This window comes from Salvelinus alpinus, chromosome 4 (genome assembly GCF_045679555.1).
Source record: "Salvelinus alpinus chromosome 4, SLU_Salpinus.1, whole genome shotgun sequence".
NCBI lineage: Eukaryota > Metazoa > Chordata > Actinopteri > Salmoniformes > Salmonidae > Salvelinus > Salvelinus alpinus.
In genome coordinates, this window is record NC_092089.1 from 20464630 (window position 1) to 20478572 (window position 13943).

At 48.9% G+C, this 13943-nt stretch overlaps 1 protein-coding gene across 3 annotated transcripts in view; it reads left to right on the forward strand.

Moving 5' to 3' along the window:
- Positions 1-13943, forward strand: part of LOC139572993 (kinesin-like protein KIF13A) — a 154023-nt gene that overhangs the window by 30915 nt on the left and 109165 nt on the right. The window lies entirely within an intron of this gene.

A 13943-nucleotide genomic window follows, 5' to 3' on the forward strand; every position in this document is an offset into this window, starting at 1 on the left:
AATCCACCTTTCCCCTGTCTCTCCCTCTGATAGTGCCAATAATCCACCTTTCCCCTGTCTCTCTCTCTGATAGTACCAATAATCCACCTTTCCCCTGTCTCTCTCTCTCTGATAGTACCAATAATCCACCTTTCCCCTGCCTCTCCCTCTCTGATACTACCAATAATCCACCTTTCCCCTGTCTCTCCCTCTCTGATAGTACCAATAATCCACCTTTCCCCTGTCTCTCCCTCTGATAGTGCCAATAATCCACCTTTCCCCTGTCTCTCTCTCTGATAGTACCAATAATCCACCTTTCCCCTGTCTCTCTCTCTCTGATAGTACCAATAATCCACCTTTCCCCTGCCTCTCCCTCTCTGATACTACCAATAATCCACCTTTCCCCTGTCTCTCCCTCTCTGATAGTACCAATAATCCACCTTTCCCCTGCCTCTCCCTCTCTGATAGTACCAATAATCCACCTTTCCCCTGTCTCTCCCTCTCTGATAGTGCCAATAATCCACCTTTCCCCTGTCTCTCCCTCTCTGATAGTACCAATAATCCACCTTTCCCCTGTCTCTCCCTCTCTGATAGTACCAATAATCCACCTTTCCCCTGTCTCTCCCTCTCTGATAGTGCCAATAATCCACCTTTCCCCTGTCTCTCCCTCTCTGATACTACCAATAATCCACCTTTCCCCTGTCTCTCCCTCTCTGATAGTACCAATAATCCACCTTTCCCCTGTCTCTCCCTCTCTGATAGTACCAATAATCCACCTTTCCCCTGTCTCTCCCTCTCTGATAGTACCAATAATCCACCTTTCCCCTGTCTCTCCCTCTCTGATAGTACCAATAATCCACGTTTCCCCTGTCTCTCCCTCTCTGATAGTACCAATAATCCACCTTTCCCCTGCCTCTCCCTCTCTGATAGTACCAATAATCCACCTTTCCCCTGTCTCTCCCTCTCTGATAGTACCAATAATCCACCTTTCCCCTGCCTCTCCCTCTCTGATACTACCAATAATCCACCTTTCCCCTGTCTCTCCCTCTCTGATAGTGCCAATAATCCACCTTTCCCCTGTCTCTCCCTCTCTGATAGTGCCAATAATCCACCTTTCCCCTGTCTCTCCCTCTCTGATACTACCAATAATCCACCTTTCCCCTGTCTCTCCCTCTCTGATAGTACCAATAATCCACCTTTCCCCTGTCTCTCCCTCTCTGATAGTGCCAATAATCCACCTTTCCCCTGTCTCTCCCTCTCTGATAGTGCCAATAATCCACCTTTCCCCTGCCTCTCCCTCTCTGATAGTACCAATAATCCACCTTTCCCCTGTCTCTCCCTCTCTGATACTACCAATAATCCACCTTTCCCCCGTCTCTCCCTCTCTGATAGTACCAATAATCCACCTTTCCCCTGTCTCTCCCTCTCTGATAGTACCAATAATCCACCTTTCCCCTGCCTCTCCCTCTCTGATAGTACCAATAATCCACCTTTCCCCTGTCTCTCCCTCTGATAGTGCCAATAATCCACCTTTCCCCTGTCTCTCTCTCTGATAGTACCAATAATCCACCTTTCCCCTGTCTCTCTCTCTCTGATAGTACCAATAATCCACCTTTCCCCTGCCTCTCCCTCTCTGATACTACCAATAATCCACCTTTCCCCTGTCTCTCCCTCTCTGATAGTACCAATAATCCACCTTTCCCCTGTCTCTCCCTCTGATAGTGCCAATAATCCACCTTTCCCCTGTCTCTCTCTCTGATAGTACCAATAATCCACCTTTCCCCTGTCTCTCTCTCTCTGATAGTACCAATAATCCACCTTTCCCCTGCCTCTCCCTCTCTGATACTACCAATAATCCACCTTTCCCCTGTCTCTCCCTCTCTGATAGTACCAATAATCCACCTTTCCCCTGCCTCTCCCTCTCTGATAGTACCAATAATCCACCTTTCCCCTGTCTCTCCCTCTCTGATAGTGCCAATAATCCACCTTTCCCCTGTCTCTCCCTCTCTGATAGTACCAATAATCCACCTTTCCCCTGTCTCTCCCTCTCTGATAGTACCAATAATCCACCTTTCCCCTGTCTCTCCCTCTCTGATAGTGCCAATAATCCACCTTTCCCCTGTCTCTCCCTCTCTGATACTACCAATAATCCACCTTTCCCCTGTCTCTCCCTCTCTGATAGTACCAATAATCCACCTTTCCCCTGTCTCTCCCTCTCTGATAGTACCAATAATCCACCTTTCCCCTGTCTCTCCCTCTCTGATAGTACCAATAATCCACCTTTCCCCTGTCTCTCCCTCTCTGATAGTACCAATAATCCACGTTTCCCCTGTCTCTCCCTCTCTGATAGTACCAATAATCCACCTTTCCCCTGCCTCTACCTCTCTGATAGTACCAATAATCCACCTTTCCCCTGTCTCTCCCTCTCTGATAGTACCAATAATCCACCTTTCCCCTGCCTCTCCCTCTCTGATACTACCAATAATCCACCTTTCCCCTGTCTCTCCCTCTCTGATAGTGCCAATAATCCACCTTTCCCCTGTCTCTCCCTCTCTGATAGTGCCAATAATCCACCTTTCCCCTGTCTCTCCCTCTCTGATACTACCAATAATCCACCTTTCCCCTGTCTCTCCCTCTCTGATAGTACCAATAATCCACCTTTCCCCTGTCTCTCCCTCTCTGATAGTACCAATAATCCACCTTTCCCCTGCCTCTCCCTCTCTGATAGTGCCAATAATCCACCTTTCCCCTGTCTCTCCCTCTCTGATAGTACCAATAATCCACCTTTCCCCTGTCTCTCCCTCTCTGATAGTACCAATAATCCACGTTTCCCCTGTCTCTCCCTCTCTGATAGTACCAATAATCCACCTTTCCCCTGCCTCTACCTCTCTGATAGTACCAATAATCCACCTTTCCCCTGTCTCTCCCTCTCTGATAGTACCAATAATCCACCTTTCCCCTGCCTCTCCCTCTCTGATAGTACCAATAATCCACCTTTCCCCTGTCTCCCCCTCTCTGATAGTACCAATAATCCACCTTTGCCCTGCCTCTCCCTCTCTGCTAATACCAATAATCCACCTTTCCCCTGTCTCTCCCTCTCTGATAGTACCAATAATCCACCTTTCCCCTGTCTCTCCCTCTGATAGTACCAATAATCCACCTTTCCCCTGCCTCTCCCTCTCTGATAGTACCAATAATCCACCTTTCCCCTGCCTCTCCCTCTCTGATAGTACCAATAATCCACCTTTCCCCTGCCTCTCCCTCTCTGATAGTGCCAATAATCCACCTTTCCCCTGTCTCTCCCTCTCTGATAGTACCAATAATCCACCTTTCCCCTGTCTCTCCCTCTCTGATAGTACCAATAATCCACCTTTCCCCTGCCTCTCCCTCTCTGATAGTACCAATAATCCACCTTTCCCCTGTCTCTCCCTCTGATAGTGCCAATAATCCACCTTTCCCCTGTCTCTCTCTCTGATAGTACCAATAATCCACCTTTCCCCTGTCTCTCCCTCTCTGATAGTGCCAATAATCCACCTTTCCCCTGTCTCTCCCTCTCTGATAGTACCAATAATCCACCTTTCCCCTGCCTCTCCCTCTCTGATACTACCAATAATCCACCTTTCCCCTGCCTCTCCCTCTCTGATAGTGCCAATAATCCACCTTTCCCCTGTCTCTCTCTCTGATAGTGCCAATAATCCACCTTTCCCCTGTCTCTCCCTCTCTGATAGTACCAATAATCCACCTTTCCCCTGCCTCTCCCTCTCTGATAGTACCAATAATCCACCTTTCCCCTGTCTCTCTCTCTGATAGTGCCAATAATCCACCTTTCCCCTGTCTCTCCCTCTCTGATAGTACCAATAATCCACCTTTCCCCTGTCTCTCCCTCTGATAGTGCCAATAATCCACCTTTCCCCTGTCTCTCCCTCTCTGATAGTGCCAATAATCCACCTTTTCCCTGTCTCTCCCTCTCTGATAGTGCCAATAATCCACCTTTCCCCTGTCTCTCCCTCTGATAGTGCCAATAATCCACCTTTCCCCTGCCTCTCCCTCTCTGATAGTGCCAATAATCCACCTTTCCCCTGTCTCTCCCTCTGATAGTACCAATAATCCACCTTTCCCCTGCCTCTCCCTCTCTGATAGTGCCAATAATCCACCTTTCCCCTGTCTCTCCCTCTGATAGTACCAATAATCCACCTTTCCCCTGTCTCTCCCTCTCTGATAGTGCCAATAATCCACCTTTCCCCTGTCTCTCCCTCTCTGATAGTACCAATAATCCACCTTTCCCCTGCCTCTCCCTCTCTGATAGTACCAATAATCCACCTTTCCCCTGTCTCCCCCTCTCTGATAGTACCAATAATCCACCTTTGCCCTGCCTCTCCCTCTCTGCTAATACCAATAATCCACCTTTCCCCTGTCTCTCCCTCTCTGATAGTACCAATAATCCACCTTTCCCCTGTCTCTCCCTCTGATAGTACCAATAATCCACCTTTCCCCTGCCTCTCCCTCTCTGATAGTACCAATAATCCACCTTTCCCCTGCCTCTCCCTCTCTGATAGTACCAATAATCCACCTTTCCCCTGCCTCTCCCTCTCTGATAGTGCCAATAATCCACCTTTCCCCTGTCTCTCCCTCTCTGATAGTACCAATAATCCACCTTTCCCCTGTCTCTCCCTCTCTGATAGTACCCATAATCCACCTTTCCCCTGCCTCTCCCTCTCTGATCGTACCAATAATCCACCTTTCCCCTGTCTCTCCCTCTGATAGTGCCAATAATCCACCTTTCCCCTGTCTCTCTCTCTGATAGTACCAATAATCCACCTTTCCCCTGTCTCTCCCTCTCTGATAGTGCCAATAATCCACCTTTCCCCTGTCTCTCCCTCTCTGATAGTACCAATAATCCACCTTTCCCCTGTCTCTCTCTCTCTGATAGTACCAATAATCCACCTTTCCCCTGTCTCTCCCTCTCTGATAGTACCAATAATCCACCTTTCCCCTGCCTCTCCCTCTCTGATACTACCAATAATCCACCTTTCCCCTGTCTCTCCCTCTCTGATAGTGCCAATAATCCACCTTTCCCCTGTCTCTCTCTCTGATAGTGCCAATAATCCACCTTTCCCCTGTCTCTCCCTCTCTGATAGTACCAATAATCCACCTTTCCCCTGCCTCTCCCTCTCTGATAGTACCAATAATCCACCTTTCCCCTGTCTCTCTCTCTGATAGTGCCAATAATCCACCTTTCCCCTGTCTCTCCCTCTCTGATAGTACCAATAATCCACCTTTCCCCTGTCTCTCCCTCTGATAGTGCCAATAATCCACCTTTCCCCTGTCTCTCCCTCTCTGATAGTGCCAATAATCCACCTTTCCCCTGTCTCTCCCTCTCTGATAGTGCCAATAATCCACCTTTCCCCTGCCTCTCCCTCTCTGATAGTACCAATAATCCACCTTTCCCCTGTCTCTCCCTCTCTGATAGTGCCAATAATCCACCTTTCCCCTGTCTCTCCCTCTCTGATAGTACCAATAATCCACCTTTCCCCTGCCTCTCCCTCTCTGATAGTGCCAATAATCCACCTTTCCCCTGTCTCTCCCTCTGATAGTACCAATAATCCACCTTTCCCCTGCCTCTCCCTCTCTGATAGTGCCAATAATCCACCTTTCCCCTGTCTCTCCCTCTGATAGTACCAATAATCCACCTTTCCCCTGTCTCTCCCTCTCTGATAGTGCCAATAATCCACCTTTCCCCTGTCTCTCCCTCTCTGATAGTGCCAATAATCCACCTTTCCCCTGCCTCTCCCTCTGATAGTGCCAATAATCCACCTTTCCCCTGTCTCTCCCTCTCTGATAGTACCAATAATCCACCTTTCCCCTGTCTCTCCCTCTCTGATAGTGCCAATAATCCACCTTTCCCCTGTCTCTCCCTCTCTGATAGTACCAATAATCCACCTTTCCCCTGTCTCTCCCTCTCTGATAGTGACAATAATCCACCTTTCCCCTGCCTCTCCCTCTCTGATAGTACCAATAATCCACCTTTCCCCTGTCTCTCCCTCTCTGATAGTGCCAATAATCCACCTTTCCCCTGCCTCTCCCTCTCTGATAGTACCAATAATCCACCTTTCCCCTGCCTCTCCCTCTCTGATAGTACCAATAATCCACCTTTCCCCTGTCTCTCCCTCTGATAGTGCCAATAATCCACCTTTCCCCTGTCTCTCTCTCTGATACTACCAATAATCCACCTTTCCCCCGTCTCTCCCTCTCTGATAGTACCAATAATCCACCTTTCCCCTGTCTCTCCCTCTCTGATAGTACCAATAATCCACCTTTCCCCTGCCTCTCCCTCTCTGATAGTACCAATAATCCACCTTTCCCCTGTCTCTCCCTCTGATAGTGCCAATAATCCACCTTTCCCCTGTCTCTCTCTCTGATAGTACCAATAATCCACCTTTCCCCTGTCTCTCTCTCTCTGATAGTACCAATAATCCACCTTTCCCCTGCCTCTCCCTCTCTGATACTACCAATAATCCACCTTTCCCCTGTCTCTCCCTCTCTGATAGTGCCAATAATCCACCTTTCCCCTGTCTCTCCCTCTCTGATAGTACCAATAATCCACCTTTCCCCTGCCTCTCCCTCTCTGATACTACCAATAATCCACCTTTCCCCTGTCTCTCCCTCTCTGATAGTGCCAATAATCCACCTTTCCCCTGTCTCTCCCTCTATGATAGTGCCAATAATCCACCTTTCCCCTGTCTCTCCCTCTCTGATACTACCAATAATCCACCTTTCCCCTGCCTCTCCCTCTCTGATAGTACCAATAATCCACCTTTCCCCTGTCTCTCTCTCTGATAGTGCCAATAATCCACCTTTCCCCTGTCTCTCCCTCTCTGATAGTACCAATAATCCACCTTTCCCCTGTCTCTCCCTCTGATAGTGCCAATAATCCACCTTTCCCCTGTCTCTCCCTCTCTGATAGTACCAATAATCCACCTTTCCCCTGTCTCTCCCTCTCTGATAGTACCAATAATCCACCTTTCCCCTTCTCTCCCTCTCTGATAGTGCCAATAATCCACCTTTCCCCTGTCTCTCCCTCTCTGATAGTACCAATAATCCACCTTTCCCCTGTCTCTCCCTCTGATAGTACCAATAATCCACCTTTCCCCTGTCTCTCCCTCTCTGATAGTACCAATAATCCACCTTTCCCCTGTCTCTCCCTCTCTGATAGTGCCAATAATCCACCTTTCCCCTTCTCTCCCTCTCTGATAGTACCAATAATCCACCTTTCCCCTGTCTCTCCCTCTCTGATAGTACCAATAATCCACCTTTCCCCTGTCTCTCCCTCTCTGATAGTACCAATAATCCACCTTTCCCCTGTCTCTCCCTCTCTGATAGTACCAATAATCCACCTTTCCCCTCCCTCTCCCTCTCTGATAGTACCAATAATCCACCTTTCCCCTGCCTCTCTCTCTCTGATAGTACCAATAATCCACCTTTCCCCTGCCTCTCCCTCTCTGATAGTACCAATAATCCACCTTTCCCCTGCCTCTCCCTCTCTGATAGTACCAATAATCCACCTTTCCCCTTTCTCTCCCTCTCTGATAGTACCAATAATCCACCTTTCCCCTGTCTCTCCCTCTCTGATAGTACCAATAATCGACCTTTCCCCTGCCTCTCTCTCTCTGATAGTACCAATAATCCACCTTTCCCCTGTCTCTCCCTCTCTGATAGTGCCAATAATCCACCTTTCCCCTGTCTCTCCCTCTCTGATAGTACCAATAATCCACCTTTCCCCTGTCTCTCCCTCTGATAGTGCCAATAATCCACCTTTCCCCTGTCTCTCCCTCTGATAGTGCCAATAATCCACCTTTCCCCTGTCTCTCCCTCTCTGATAGTGCCAATAATCCACCTTTCCCCTGTCTCTCCCTCTCTGATAGTACCAATAATCCACCTTTCCCCTGTCTCTCCCTCTCTGATAGTACCAATAATCCACCTTTCCCCTGTCTCTCCCTCTGATAGTGCCAATAATCCACCTTTCCCCTGTCTCTCCCTCTGATAGTGCCAATAATCTACCTTTCCCCTGTCTCTCCCTCTCTGATAGAGCCAATAATCCACCTTTCCCCTGCCTCTCCCTCTCTGATAGTGCCAATAATCCACCTTTCCCCTGCCTCTCCCTCTCTGATAGTACGAATAATCCACCTTTCCCCTGCCTCTCCCTCTCTGATAGTACCAATAATCCACCTTTCCCCTGTCTCTCCCTCTCTGATAGTACCAATAATCCACCTTTCCCCTGTCTCTCCCTCTCTGATAGTGCCAATAATCCACCTTTCCCCTGCCTCTCCCTCTCTGACAGTACCAATAATCCACCTTTCCCCTGTCTCTCCCTCTCTGATAGTACCAATAATCCACCTTTCCCCTGTCTCCCTCTCTGATAGTACCAATAATCCACCTTTCCCCTGCCTCTCCCTCTCTGATAGTACCAATAATCCACCTTTCCCCTGTCTCTCCCTCTCTGATAGTACCAATAATCCACCTTTCCCCTGCCTCTCCCTCTCTGATAGTGCCAATAATCCACCTTTCCCCTGTCTCTCCCTCTCTGATAGTACCAATAATCCACCTTTCCCCTGCCTCTCCCTCTCTGATAGTACAAATAATCCACCTTTCCCCTGTCTCTCCCTCTCTGATAGTACCAATAATCCACCTTTCCCCTGCCTCTCCCTCTCTGACAGTACCAATAATCCACCTTTCCCCTGCCTCTCCCTCTCTGACAGTACCAATAATCCACCTTTCCCCTGTCTCTCCCTCTCTGATAGTACCAATAATCCACCTTTCCCCTGCCTCTCCCTCTCTGACAGTACCAATAATCCACCTTTCCCCTGTCTCTCCCTCTCTGATAGTACCAATAATCCACCTTTCCCCTGCCTCTCCCTATCTGACAGTACCAATAATCCACCTTTCCCCTGTCTCTCCCTCTCTGATAGTACCAATAATCCACCTTTCCCCTGCCTCTCCCTCTCTGATAGTGACAATAATCCACCTTTCCCCTGTCTCTCCCTCTCTGATAGTACCAATAATCCACCTTTCCCCTGCCTCTCCCTCTCTGATAGTGACAATAATCCACCTTTCCCCTGCCTCTCTCTCTCTGATAGTGACAATAATCCACCTTTCCCCTGTCTCTCCCTCTCTGATAGTACCAATAATCCACCTTTCCCCTGTCTCTCCCTCTGATAGTGCCAATAATCCACCTTTCCCCTGTCTCTCCCTCTCTGATAGTACCAATAATCCACCTTTCCCCTGTCTCTCCCTCTCTGATAGTACCAATAATCCACCTTTACCCTTCTCTCCCTCTCTGATAGTGCCAATAATCCACCTTTCCCCTGTCTCTCCCTCTCTGATAGTACCAATAATCCACCTTTCCCCTGTCTCTCCCTCTGATAGTACCAATAATCCACCTTTCCCCTGTCTCTCCCTCTCTGATAGTACCAATAATCCACCTTTCCCCTGTCTCTCCCTCTCTGATAGTGCCAATAATCCACCTTTCCCCTTCTCTCCCTCTCTGATAGTACCAATAATCCACCTTTCCCCTGTCTCTCCCTCTCTGATAGTACCAATAATCCACCTTTCCCCTGTCTCTCCCTCTCTGATAGTACCAATAATCCACCTTTCCCCTGTCTCTCCCTCTCTGATAGTACCAATAATCCACCTTTCCCCTCCCTCTCCCTCTCTGATAGTACCAATAATCCACCTTTCCCCTGTCTCTCCCTCTCTGATAGTACCAATAATCCACCTTTCCCCTCCCTCTCCCTCTCTGATAGTACCAATAATCCACCTTTCCCCTGTCTCTCCCTCTCTGATAGTACCAATAATCCACCTTTCCCCTCCCTCTCCCTCTCTGATAGTACCAATAATCCACCTTTCCCCTGCCTCTCCCTCTCTGATAGTACCAATAATCCACCTTTCCCCTGCCTCTCCCTCTCTGATAGTACCAATAATCCACCTTTCCCCTGTCTCTCCCTCTCTGATAGTACCAATAATCCACCTTTCCCCTGTCTCTCCCTCTCTGATAGTACCAATAATCGACCTTTCCCCTGCCTCTCTCTCTCTGATAGTACCAATAATCCACCTTTCCCCTGTCTCTCCCTCTCTGATAGTGCCAATAATCCACCTTTCCCCTGTCTCTCCCTCTCTGATAGTACCAATAATCCACCTTTCCCCTGTCTCTCCCTCTCTGATAGTGCCAATAATCCACCTTTCCCCTGTCTCTCCCTCTGATAGTACCAATAATCCACCTTTCCCCTGTCTCTCCCTCTCTGATAGTGCCAATAATCCACCTTTCCCCTCCCTCTCCCTCTCTGATAGTACCAATAATCCACCTTTCCCCTGTCTCTCCCTCTCTGATAGTACCAATAATCCACCTTTCCCCTGTCTCTCCCTCTGATAGTGCCAATAATCCACCTTTCCCCTGTCTCTCCCTCTGATAGTGCCAATAATCCACCTTTCCCCTGTCTCTCCCTCTCTGATAGTGCCAATAATCCACCTTTCCCCTGTCTCTCCCTCTCTGATAGTACCAATAATCCACCTTTCCCCTGTCTCTCCCTCTCTGATAGTACCAATAATCCACCTTTCCCCTGTCTCTCCCTCTGATAGTGCCAATAATCCACCTTTCCCCTGTCTCTCCCTCTGATAGTGCCAATAATCCACCTTTCCCCTGTCTCTCCCTCTCTGATAGAGCCAATAATCCACCTTTCCCCTGCCTCTCCCTCTCTGATAGTGCCAATAATCCACCTTTCCCCTGCCTCTCCCTCTCTGATAGTACGAATAATCCACCTTTCCCCTGCCTCTCCCTCTCTGATAGTACCAATAATCCACCTTTCCCCTGTCTCTCCCTCTCTGATAGTACCAATAATCCACCTTTCCCCTGTCTCTCCCTCTCTGATAGTGCCAATAATCCACCTTTCCCCTGCCTCTCCCTCTCTGACAGTACCAATAATCCACCTTTCCCCTGTCTCTCCCTCTCTGATAGTACCAATAATCCACCTTTCCCCTGCCTCTCCCTCTCTGATAGTACCAATAATCCACCTTTCCCCTGTCTCTCCCTCTCTGATAGTACCAATAATCCACCTTTCCCCTGCCTCTCCCTCTCTGATAGTGCCAATAATCCACCTTTCCCCTGTCTCTCCCTCTCTGATAGTACCAATAATCCACCTTTCCCCTGCCTCTCCCTCTCTGATAGTACAAATAATCCACCTTTCCCCTGTCTCTCCCTCTCTGATAGTACCAATAATCCACCTTTCCCCTGCCTCTCCCTCTCTGACAGTACCAATAATCCACCTTTCCCCTGCCTCTCCCTCTCTGACAGTACCAATAATCCACCTTTCCCCTGTCTCTCCCTCTCTGATAGTACCAATAATCCACCTTTCCCCTGCCTCTCCCTCTCTGACAGTACCAATAATCCACCTTTCCCCTGTCTCTCCCTCTCTGATAGTACCAATAATCCACCTTTCCCCTGCCTCTCCCTATCTGACAGTACCAATAATCCACCTTTCCCCTGTCTCTCCCTCTCTGATAGTACCAATAATCCACCTTTCCCCTGCCTCTCCCTCTCTGATAGTGACAATAATCCACCTTTCCCCTGTCTCTCCCTCTCTGATAGTACCAATAATCCACCTTTCCCCTGCCTCTCCCTCTCTGATAGTGACAATAATCCACCTTTCCCCTGCCTCTCTCTCTCTGATAGTGACAATAATCCACCTTTCCCCTGTCTCTCCCTCTCTGATAGTACCAATAATCCACCTTTCCCCTGTCTCTCCCTCTGATAGTGCCAATAATCCACCTTTCCCCTGTCTCTCCCTCTCTGATAGTACCAATAATCCACCTTTCCCCTGTCTCTCCCTCTCTGATAGTACCAATAATCCACCTTTACCCTTCTCTCCCTCTCTGATAGTGCCAATAATCCACCTTTCCCCTGTCTCTCCCTCTCTGATAGTACCAATAATCCACCTTTCCCCTGTCTCTCCCTCTGATAGTACCAATAATCCACCTTTCCCCTGCCTCTCCCTCTCTGATAGTACCAATAATCCACCTTTCCCCTGCCTCTCCCTCTCTGATAGTACCAATAATCCACCTTTCCCCTGTCTCTCCCTCTCTGATAGTACCAATAATCCACCTTTCCCCTGTCTCTCCCTCTCTGATAGTACCAATAATCGACCTTTCCCCTGCCTCTCTCTCTCTGATAGTACCAATAATCCACCTTTCCCCTGTCTCTCCCTCTCTGATAGTGCCAATAATCCACCTTTCCCCTGTCTCTCCCTCTCTGATAGTACCAATAATCCACCTTTCCCCTGTCTCTCCCTCTCTGATAGTGCCAATAATCCACCTTTCCCCTGTCTCTCCCTCTGATAGTACCAATAATCCACCTTTCCCCTGTCTCTCCCTCTCTGATAGTGCCAATAATCCACCTTTCCCCTCCCTCTCCCTCTCTGATAGTACCAATAATCCACCTTTCCCCTGTCTCTCCCTCTCTGATAGTACCAATAATCCACCTTTCCCCTGTCTCTCCCTCTGATAGTGCCAATAATCCACCTTTCCCCTGTCTCTCCCTCTGATAGTGCCAATAATCCACCTTTCCCCTGTCTCTCCCTCTCTGATAGTGCCAATAATCCACCTTTCCCCTGTCTCTCCCTCTCTGATAGTACCAATAATCCACCTTTCCCCTGTCTCTCCCTCTCTGATAGTACCAATAATCCACCTTTCCCCTGTCTCTCCCTCTGATAGTGCCAATAATCCACCTTTCCCCTGTCTCTCCCTCTGATAGTGCCAATAATCCACCTTTCCCCTGTCTCTCCCTCTCTGATAGAGCCAATAATCCACCTTTCCCCTGCCTCTCCCTCTCTGATAGTGCCAATAATCCACCTTTCCCCTGCCTCTCCCTCTCTGATAGTACGAATAATCCACCTTTCCCCTGCCTCTCCCTCTCTGATAGTACCAATAATCCACCTTTCCCCTGTCTCTCCCTCTCTGATAGTACCAATAATCCACCTTTCCCCTGTCTCTCCCTCTCTGATAGTGCCAATAATCCACCTTTCCCCTGCCTCTCCCTCTCTGACAGTACCAATAATCCACCTTTCCCCTGTCTCTCCCTCTCTGATAGTACCAATAATCCACCTTTCCCCTGCCTCTCCCTCTCTGATAGTACCAATAATCCACCTTTCCCCTGTCTCTCCCTCTCTGATAGTACCAATAATCCACCTTTCCCCTGCCTCTCCCTCTCTGATAGTGCCAATAATCCACCTTTCCCCTGTCTCTCCCTCTCTGATAGTACCAATAATCCACCTTTCCCCTGCCTCTCCCTCTCTGATAGTACAACTAATCCACCTTTCCCCTGTCTCTCCCTCTCTGATAGTACCAATAATCCACCTTTCCCCTGCCTCTCCCTCTCTGACAGTACCAATAATCCACCTTTCCCCTGCCTCTCCCTCTCTGACAGTACCAATAATCCACCTTTCCCCTGTCTCTCCCTCTCTGATAGTACCAATAATCCACCTTTCCCCTGCCTCTCCCTCTCTGATAGTACCAATAATCCACCTTTCCCCTGTCTCTCCCTCTCTGATAGTACCAATAATCCACCTTTCCCCTGCCTCTCCCTATCTGACAGTACCAATAATCCACCTTTCCCCTGTCTCTCCCTCTCTGATAGTACCAATAATCCACCTTTCCCCTGCCTCTCCCTCTCTGATAGTACCAATAATCCACCTTTCCCCTGTCTCTCCCTCTCTGATAGTACCAATAATCCACCTTTCCCCTGCCTCTCCCTCTCTGATAGTGACAATAATCCACCTTTCCCCTGCCTCTCTCTCTCTGATAGTGACAATAATCCACCTTTCCCCTGTCTCTCCCTCTCTGATAGTACCAATAATCCACCTTTCCCCTGCCTGTTCCTCTCTGATAGTGCCAATAATCCACCTTTCCCCTGCCTCTCT